Here is a 9,995-nt window from a genome sequence, read left to right on the forward strand (position 1 = left end):
GTCCCTTCTCCTGTTCCAGAAGACCCCATCCACTGTCTGTATGTAGCTTGCTGGTGGCTGCAACATTAACCTACCAGGGGCTCATCTCTAGAGAAAACTGAGCGCCCCTTCTAATTGTTTGTAGTATTTCTAGTGGTAGGCTCTTGCAAAATCGTTGTTGAAATTTCCCGCTTCCATATTTGCATGTCAAGTGATGTGGTCATTACTCAGGTCTTAATCAGCTGACTATACATTAGGATTTCATGATACTGCCTCCTGCCATGTCTACAGACACTATCCAACAGCAGGAGTCCTGGTCATCTTTCTGCTCTGTCTTTTGAAATGTAGCCTGAGCCTTGGGTTAAGAGTTGCACTGTAGATTTGATGGCTGGGACTGCATTCCCCAGTCAGTTCCCTGCATTTTATCCAATTCTGCATTTCTACAGTGACATCTGCATGCTGCACAAAACATCTCCCTTGACAAGGTGGAGAGCTACATTTACCTGTGACTAGAAGGATGAATATACAGAACACAGCTAGAAGTGAGGTTGATTTAGGAACTGGTACTAGTAAGTTCTTTTCTAGGGTCTATCACCTTTCCAGCCTTGGGTAGTTGGCTAGATGTATAGCACCAGGCAGGAGTTCTCACATTTCTTATTTTATAATCAATTTTTTAAATTAATTATTCCATTTGTTACATCACAAATGATATTCCCCTTCCCAGTTCCCCCTCCACAAATCCCTCTCCCACATCTGCCCTCTCCCCCTTCCTTTGCCTCTATGAGGGTGATCACCCACCCACCCACTCCCACCCCACTGCTCCAGCATCCCCCTACACTGGGGCATCAAACCTCCACAGGACCCTGGGACTCCCCTCCCATTGATGTCAGACGAGACCATCCTCTGCTACATATGTATCTAGAGTCATGGATCCCTCCATGTACACTCCATGGTTGGTGGTCTAGTCCCTGGGAGCAGTGCGTGGTAGAGCCAGAAGATTTTGTTCTTCCTATGGGGTTGCAATTCCCCTCTGCACCTCTAGTCCTTCCATCAGCTCCCCACCAGGTTCCCTGAGCTCAGTCTGATGTTTGGCTCCAAGCATCCAAATCTGCCTTGGGCAGTTGCTGGCAGAACCTCCCAAAGAACAGCCATACCAGGTTCCTGGTGTCTCTTGGCAACAGCAACAGTGCTGGGGTTTAGTGCCTACAGACAGGATGGATCTCAGGTTATAATCAAATTATTACCTCTTTGCCTGCCTCATATTCTTTCCCACTATGTCTTTTACTTCAGCCATGCTTGTTCTTTCTTTTTACATTTTCCCTTCTCTTCGATTGTTTTATTCCTATTACCTTTATTACTATTTTTCACAGTATTTTCATTGATTATTTGAGAATTTCACATCATGAACCCCAAGCACACTCACTTCCCAGTCCTCCCAGGTTCAACACCTCTCCATGTGAACCCCCTCCCAATAAAAGAATAAGAAAAAGAAAACCAACAATTCCAATTTGTGCTGCTCATATACTCACTGTAGCATGTTCAAACTCCCAGTGGCCAGACCCTTAAAGAAAACAGAATCCTTCCCCACCCACACCTTCCACCAAAAGCCACAAATTGTAGAGAGCTATACTTTGGCATCCTTATCACAATTTTTAAAGGAGTTTTCTTCGATGCCTTTCTGTCTAAGCCGTTCTTTCTTTTGGAGGGGGATAAGGGGTCGGGAGTCAGGGGTATCCCTCTTTCTCAACTGTGAAAATGCAGTCATCAGTACCATGTTAAAAGTATCTTCCTTTCCCTTAACAGTCAGTAGGAGCACAAAGCATGGATTTACACACGGTTTCTAGAAACAGTGTGTGGTTTCCAGTGGCAGCACGTGCCAGTAACCTCAGCGTGTTCTCAGTTGGCATACAAACCGTGGACACCAACCCAGGCACCATCATAGCCCTCGGTGGGTAGCATGACCCATAAACATCAACATGGCTTCAGGCAGCCACAGGGACCATGAACATTTATCTGCATGGCCTTCTGTGATGACATAGGCCTCTGAAATTAAAGCAGACCCCAGCTACAATAGGCCCAGGCATGGCTCTCAGCGGTGTCACCGGCCATTCACATCAACATGGCCCCCAGCAGGGACAGGACCCACAGACATCAGCACGGCCTCAGGTGGCAGCCTGTACCAAGAACATCCATATGGCCTTCATTGAGGTCTTTAAAGAAGATCCAATCCAGAAAATAAACTGTTCTTTCTCTTGGGCATCCTGTCATTGCTCAGAAGCAGGGCAGTCTTGGAACTGGGCAGTGTGTACAACTGGGCTGAGTTGGCCTGCAAGCTCCAGGCTACTGTACACCTCCCTGATGGCCCTAGTGGGCAACAACATGCTGCACCCCCACCCTGCAGCCTTCTCTCTCACCTATCACTGCTGCTATACCTCTAGTTCTGCCTCTCTCCACCACTGACTCTCCACTCCATTGTCTCCTCTATCTTTCTCACTTCTCCACCAAAAATTATTCATCATAGTGGCCCTGGAAACGTCAGTGTGTGATATATGTATACGTCTTTTGTTTTTGTTTTGTTTGCTGGTTTAGGGGTTTTGTTTGTTTCATGTTTTTCTTTTCCCCAGAGAGTTTGGCAAATATTCATTGCAGCTGAAAGACCCCCAGAACTGGGGAGATCCTTACTAAAGTCTCGGGATGACACGACCACCCAATGACTCACGAGAGACCGAACTTGCTGCAATCACATGAGGTTTATTGGGGATACCAGTACTGGGTCGATCTCATGACCTTGCTGGCCAGAGTTCGACCCTAGGGTTGATCTCGTGACCATGCTGGCCAGAGTTTGACCCCGAACACAAGAAGTGTCGGGTATTTAAGGGAAGCTGGGGGCAGAGAGAGAATTACCAAGGAAACAGAACGTAAACAGTGGAAAACTTCAGAGGGACCTGACCCAAGGTATTCAGTTAGGGAGGGGAACACATTCATTCTAGGAATGCAATCTTCATCTACTGGTCAACAGGGTGGAGAGTTTCATAAACCAGTAGACCTTCATTCCTAGTTCTACCCTCATCACAGATCAGCCAGGAGGGGCAAGTATCGGGAACCAGAGCCCTGAGGCTCTCAGTTCCTGGAACCGGCTATTTTATATTTCTGGCTGGCTATATTGGCCCTCCATGTCCTTTTAGGTAAAGGTTATACACCATACATTTGTATTAAATGCCCTCATTTTAAATTCTAAGATTCTCCAGCCTTTCACAGCCAGTCATTGGTCTGATTCAAGGTTTCTGCTTTCTAAAGCACCATAAATACTGGACCAGTGCAGAGACTTGTCTCAGATATCCTGCTGTTGCCGAGTTAGCTACACAGGGCATCTGGGGGCAGATTTTATGTGAGCTCCTGGCTACCACACACCTTCATGCTGCCCTCAATGTCTGTCACCCCAAGGCTTGCCAGGCTTAAACTTCCTGCTTGTAGCCTACAGGCAGTTCTGGTTCCCCACACTCTTTGTCTCCCTTCAGACAAGGGCTCCATGCCTGGTGCCCGCTAGTGGGCCTAGCACTGGCCCTATTCAGTTATGACCTGTTTCTGAGGGAACCCCAGGCCATTACACACTACCTTGTCCTCCGTACCTGCTGCCCTACAGCTTGCCTCACTGCAGGCCAAGCTGCTGGTCATGGTCTCTATCTCTCATCTGGGCAAGCAGAACCTTTATGTTTATTAAATTTTCACATTATAATACAAAATTTTCCAAAGTATCTTTCATTTCTTTGATTTCTATAGTTATTGCTGCATTGTAATTTTAATAAACTTTTATTTTCGGAGCTGGTGCGATAGCTCAGCGGGTAAGAGCACTGACTGTTCTTCCGAAGGTCGTGAGTTCAAATCCCAGCAACCACTTGGTGGCTCACAACCACCCATAATGAAATCTGATGCCCTCTTCTGTGTACTCATTTATAATAAATAAATAAATCAAAAAAAAAATAAACTTTTATTTTCTATTTGGCTTGTTTTGGTGCTTTCACTGTTGCCATAGATATTTTCTCTCCTCTGGACACTTCTGAGGATTGAACTCAGACAAGGAGGCTATTCATTAAAACAACTCTCAGCTGTCTTGGTTTAGGTTTTATTGCTGTGAAGAAACATACCATGACCCAAGCATCTCTTTTTTGTTTTGTTTTGTTTTGTTTTGCTTTGCTTTTTGTTTCTCAAGACAGGGTTTCTTTGTATAGCCCTGGCTGTCCAGGAACTCACTCTGTAGACCAGGCTGGCCTCGAACTCAGACTTCCACCTGCCTCTGCCTCCCAAGTGCTGGGATTAAAGGCATGTACCACCACTACCCAGCAACTCTTATACAGCAAACATTTCGTTGGAGATGGCTTACAGTTTCAGAGGTTCAGTCCATTATCATCATGGCAGAAAGCATGGCAATATTCAGGCAAACTTGGTGCAGAAGGAGCAAAGTGTTCTACATCCTTATTCAAAGGCAGCCAGGAAGAGACTGTCTTCTTCAGTCAACTAGGAAGAGGCTGTACATACTGCTGGCCAGATTTGAATATATTCATGAGACACCAAAGCCCAGCCTCCACAGTAATTCATATCCTCTAACAAGGCTACATTTCTTATAAATGCTTTACCTCCTCATAGTGCCACTTCCTATGTGCCAAGTATATTCAAATCACCACATCTATTCCCTGGCCCCCATAGCCTTTTTCAAGCACATGAGTCTATGGGGAGCCATACCTACCCATAGCATATTAAAAAAATACATTTAATCTTTATTCAAAAGTCCCCAGTACTCCATCACAGTCTCAACAATGTTTAAAAGTCCAAAGTTCAAAGTTTCTTCTGAGATTGATGCAATCTCTTAACAGTAATCCCCTATAAAGTCAAAATAAGAAAGTAAACCACATACTTCCAGCATCACAGGATATATACAATACCATTCCAAAACATCATAGTGAGCAAATACTGGACAAAGCAAGAACAAAATCCAGCTGGGCAAACTCCAAACTCTGCATCTCTATGTCTGATGTCCAACTGCTTTTAGCTTTGTTGACTGCAACACAATTCCTTCTCTTGCAGTAATTTAACTCCCTTTAAGCAACTATCCTACTGTAGGCAGGTATCCTACAGTTCTGTCATGTCTAAATGCCTTGGGTCTCCCAAGGCAACTAAACTTCACAGTTTCTTGTTCCAGTTTCTGGGGTCCACATATGATCTTCTAGGTTCCTCCAAAGGTCTTGGGTCACTTCTCCAGCTCTGCCCTCTATAACACTCTAGGCTCTGGTTGATTCCACCCACTGCTGTTGCTGTTTTTGGTGGTCATCCCATAGTACTGTTATATTTGGCATGGGTACCCCACTCACAAAGAATCAGGAGGAAGGCCGCTGTAATAACACGAGGTTAATTTTTTAATTGAAACTAGTATACTAGGGTCACTCTGTATTCGGGACTAGAGTGACCCCAAGGAAACAAAGCTCTAAGTTTTTATACCATTTCAGAACAGAGTTTTACAGCTTACAATGTGGGCTAGTTACAGTTTACAACATGGGCTGGTTACAGTTTACAACATGGGCTGGTTACACTTTATCTTCTTCATTGTTTTTTAGTTCCTATTGACCTTTCTCCTCTAGATGAGGATAAGATACCTGTGACGTGCAGGAGGGGTGGAAGAAATCCTCTCTCCAGAGGATGTCTCCTGGAAACATGCATTCCTTGGGGATGGGTGTTTGCTCTGTAAACTCTTCTAAAACCCTTTGTCTTAAGGATAAGTGGACCTCCTTGCTTTCTGGTATTTTTATGAGGTATTTCCATTTTGCTTAATTTCTACAGTACTAGCATCTCTTATATACTGGGATCTCTCATTGCAACTAGGCAGCAGTTTTATGAATTGTCTTTCAAAGGCTGTCTTCACCATGCCAAGCCCCTCAGCTGCTCTCCACAACACTTTCATACCTTCAAAGCTAGTACCACTTGAATGATTTTTTACACATTACCAAGTCCAACTACCAGCATGAGGTACATCTCACCTATCTTCAGAACACAGTTTCTTTGTGTTCTGAAAAAAAAAAAGAAAGAAAACAAGAAAGGAAGAAAGAAAGAAAGAAAGAAAGAAAGAAAGAAAGAAAGAAAGAAAGACAGAAAGAAAGACAGAAAGAAAGAAAGACTTCCTGCCATGAGCCAAGCTGGCCGAGGGTCCCTCAACCCTCGGGAGAAATTGGGGTTCCAGTAATCAGGTAGACAAGGAGTTAGCAAGAATGACACACAGACACAAACACAAGAGAGTGTTGAATCTGAGTATATTTTCTCAAAATAGGCATCAGGCTTAAATGGTCATTACAGAAGGCAAAAGGAAGTTAGATAATATACCAGTCAAGGTACATCAAGGTCATCTGAAGCACAATGGGTCTATAGAAAAGTATATACATTTAAATTAACAGGAACTAAGTAGTGGTTACAAATGAAAGAAAGTCAGCTTTATCTAAGGTCATCTTAATCTTAGAAGCCAGGTGCAAATAGTTTCCATTCAGTCTAATTGTATAGCCCATGACCAGCTGGTCCTTAGTAAATGCCCAACTATGCCAATCTTCTGGGCTAGCAGAGATATGCCCCAGGGATCCCATTGTTGCTAACCTTACCTAGAACAAAAAAAAAAATCTAATTCCTGGGAGTGACTCAGCTGCAATTCTAATGTGGTCTGTCATACATGACTGTAATGAGGATTCTTAAACTTCAATGCCAGACCTCCTTCAATATCTCCCTAACAATGCTGAAAGCAATTAGTCTGAATGGGTAACATTCTTTACGAAATTCCAGGCCAAGATTTGGCTCAGCATAGACTATGGTATTGGAACATTGGTGAAGGTCAGAAAGCAATGTCCAATTCATCTTAACTATTAGCAAATCATTCCTTGGGGGCACCACTATACCTAATACAGAAAGAAAGCACGTGAGACCCTCCATCGGCTTTCACAAGAACAAATCTGAACCACTTCCAAGTTAGGGAATGCCAAAAGGCTCCAGGAGACTAGCTTTTTTGAAGCTTTTTGCCTCATGGACTATTGTCCATGCAGACTGGACTGGAGTTGGTGTGACAACTTCCCAGAAGATTTCACAAGAAATCTTAAGAAGATTAAGAAGAAGTTCTGGCCTCTTCTTAATCACTGCTAATTTTCTTACCTCTAAAAAACCAGAATCAATTGTCCCAGTAAATCCCTTGTATTCTTCACTCTAAAGCCAGAACCACATGGCCAAAGCTGCCAAGTTCTGCTGCATGCAGGAGCTGGAACATGAACCCTTGTTCTACTGCATCTTTACCAGCTTTCTCTTTTCAATGAATTCTTTCACTGCCTAAGTTTGACTGTCCTGGAAATTTCTCTGTAGACTAACTTTGAACTCAGAGATCTGCATGCTTCTGTATCCTTTACTCTGTACTTTGTCTCCATGCTGGGATAAAAGGTGTATACCATCATGCCTAGACCTAGGCTTTTCTTAAACTGGAACTTCCTCAAGGTGAAGGCTAACCTTGAACTCAGAGATCTGTTTGCTTTTGTCTCCTGGGATTAAACGTATGCACCACCATTCCTGTACCTAAGCATTTCTTTCATTGCTTTTCACAAGATCTTTAAATAGTCACTATGACTCACAATCTGGATCACATGTGAACCTCATCTCTGGATTGCAGTTTATTCCAGGTATAATCAAGTTGACAACCAAGAATAGCCATCACAATCCATACTTTGTCAATTTGACAGACAATCATCTCTCTTTATATCTAAATGAAAACAATAGCCAGGTCATAATAATACCTAAAATGATACAACTATACCTTGTTTATCTGCAAATGCATAAACAGTAAGCTTACCTGGGTGGGATCTTGCCTTAAGGTCACCACTCCATTATTTCCATTTAATAGGCTTAAACACGGGATTCAGCTCCATTCCACTTTCAGATGCCCTTTTAATCCTTGAACCATATATTTTATATTTTTCGTAAGTTAACAGTCTTCATACAACTGAACGATAGGATAAAGTCCATGGTAGGCTTTTTTGTGTTTTCTTCTGCCAATGCAATTAATTGAAATCTTTTCATCTTAGTCTCAGGAAGACTTCAGATAGGACAACAGGCAGCCATATTCTTCACCAAAATATCACAAGAACAATCTCTAGGCAACATACTAATAGTCTCTGAAACCTCTTGATCCAAGCCCCCATAGTTCTGTCTTCCATGATTCTACTAGTACGGCCCATTAAGCCCCACTTAAAGCATTTCAATGTTTTTTCTACCTCCATCTTCACCTAGGAGGAGTCAGAACCAGCCAGGAGAAACAGGCCTCAGAAGCTGCAACCGGCTCAGGATTCTTTCTACCTCCATCTTCACCTAAGAGGAGGTACTGCAGATCCACAGCCTACTCTGCCCCTTCCCCGAAAGCAGAGAGCTTGCCTTTGGGGAGTGCTCCAACCCAGAGACTCAGGAGGAGGTACTGCAGATCCATAGCCATCTCTGCCCCTTCCCTGAAAGTGGAGAGCCTGTCTACAGGATTTTTTCTGACCACAGGACTCAGGAAGGATGACTGATCCACAGCCCACTGCACACAGGTCTTACCTGAGGAGAGCTGATCTTCCAGAAGTGCTGACACAGACTTACAGACCGACAGGAGGAACAAGCTCCAGTCAGAGACAACAAGAACATCTAACACCAGAGATCAACAGATGTCGAAAAGCAAATGGAAAAATCTTACCAACAGAAACCAAGACTACTTGGCTTCAGCAAAATCCTTGTACTTCCACCATAGCAAGTCCTAGATATCCCAAAATACCGGAAAAGCAACATTAGGATATAAAATCATATCTCACGATGGTGATAGAGGAATTAAAGAAGAGCATGAATAACTCCCTTAAAGAAATAAAGGAGAACACAGGTAAATAGGTTCAAGCCCTTAAAGAGGAAACACAAAAAACCCTTAAAGAATTACAGGAAAGTACAACCAAACAGGTGAAGGAACTGAAGAAAACCATCTAGGACCTAAAAATGGAAGTAGAAACAGTTAAGAAATCACAAAGAGAGACAACTCCGGAGATAGAAATCCTAGGAAACAAGACAGTAACCATAGATTCAAGCATCACCAACAGAATACAAGAGATAGAAGAGAGGTGTACAAGATACAATAGAAAACATTGGCACAACAGTCAAAGAAAACACAGAATGCAAAAAGCTCCTAACCCAAAACATCCAGGAAATCCAGGACACAATGAGAAGACCAAACCTAAGGAAAATAGGTATAGAAGAGAAAAAAGACCTCTTACTTAAAGGGCCAGTAAATATCTTCAACAAAATTATAGAAGAAAACTTTCCTAACCTAAAGAAAGAGATACCCATGAACATACAAGAAGCCTACAGAACTCCAAATAGACTACACTAGAAAAGAAATTCCTCCTGCCACATAACAGTCAAAACACCAAATGCACAAAACAAAGAAAGAATTTTAAAAGCAGTAAGGGAAAAAGGTCAAGTAACATAAAGTCAGGCCTATCAGAATTACATCAGACTTCTCACCAGAAACTATGAAAGCTAGAAGATCCTGGGTTGATGTCATACAGACATTAAGAGAGCAAAAATGCCAGCGCAGGCTACTATACCCAGCAAAATTCTCATTTACTATAGATGGAAAAAACAAGATATTCCATGACAAAACAAAATTTACACAATATCTTTTCACAAATCCAGTCCTACAAAAGATAATAGATGGAAAACATCAAAATAAGGAGCAAAACTACACCCTAGAAGAAGCAAGAAGGTAATTTTTCAACAAATCCACACAAACCTAATTCCACCTCTTACAACAAAAGAATCAGGAAGTGACAATTACTTTTTCCTAATATATTACTTTGAAAATTAATATTACCAACATATCCTAATCGATTGAAATCCAAAAATATGAGGAATTGTAAATTTGTTAATTGTCATCCAATGATCTCTCTAATTTGGTAATTGGAGAAATAGGTCCAACATTGTAC

Source organism: Mastomys coucha, unplaced genomic scaffold, assembly GCF_008632895.1.
Source record: "Mastomys coucha isolate ucsf_1 unplaced genomic scaffold, UCSF_Mcou_1 pScaffold12, whole genome shotgun sequence".
In the NCBI taxonomy this organism is placed as follows: Eukaryota; Metazoa; Chordata; class Mammalia; order Rodentia; family Muridae; genus Mastomys; species Mastomys coucha.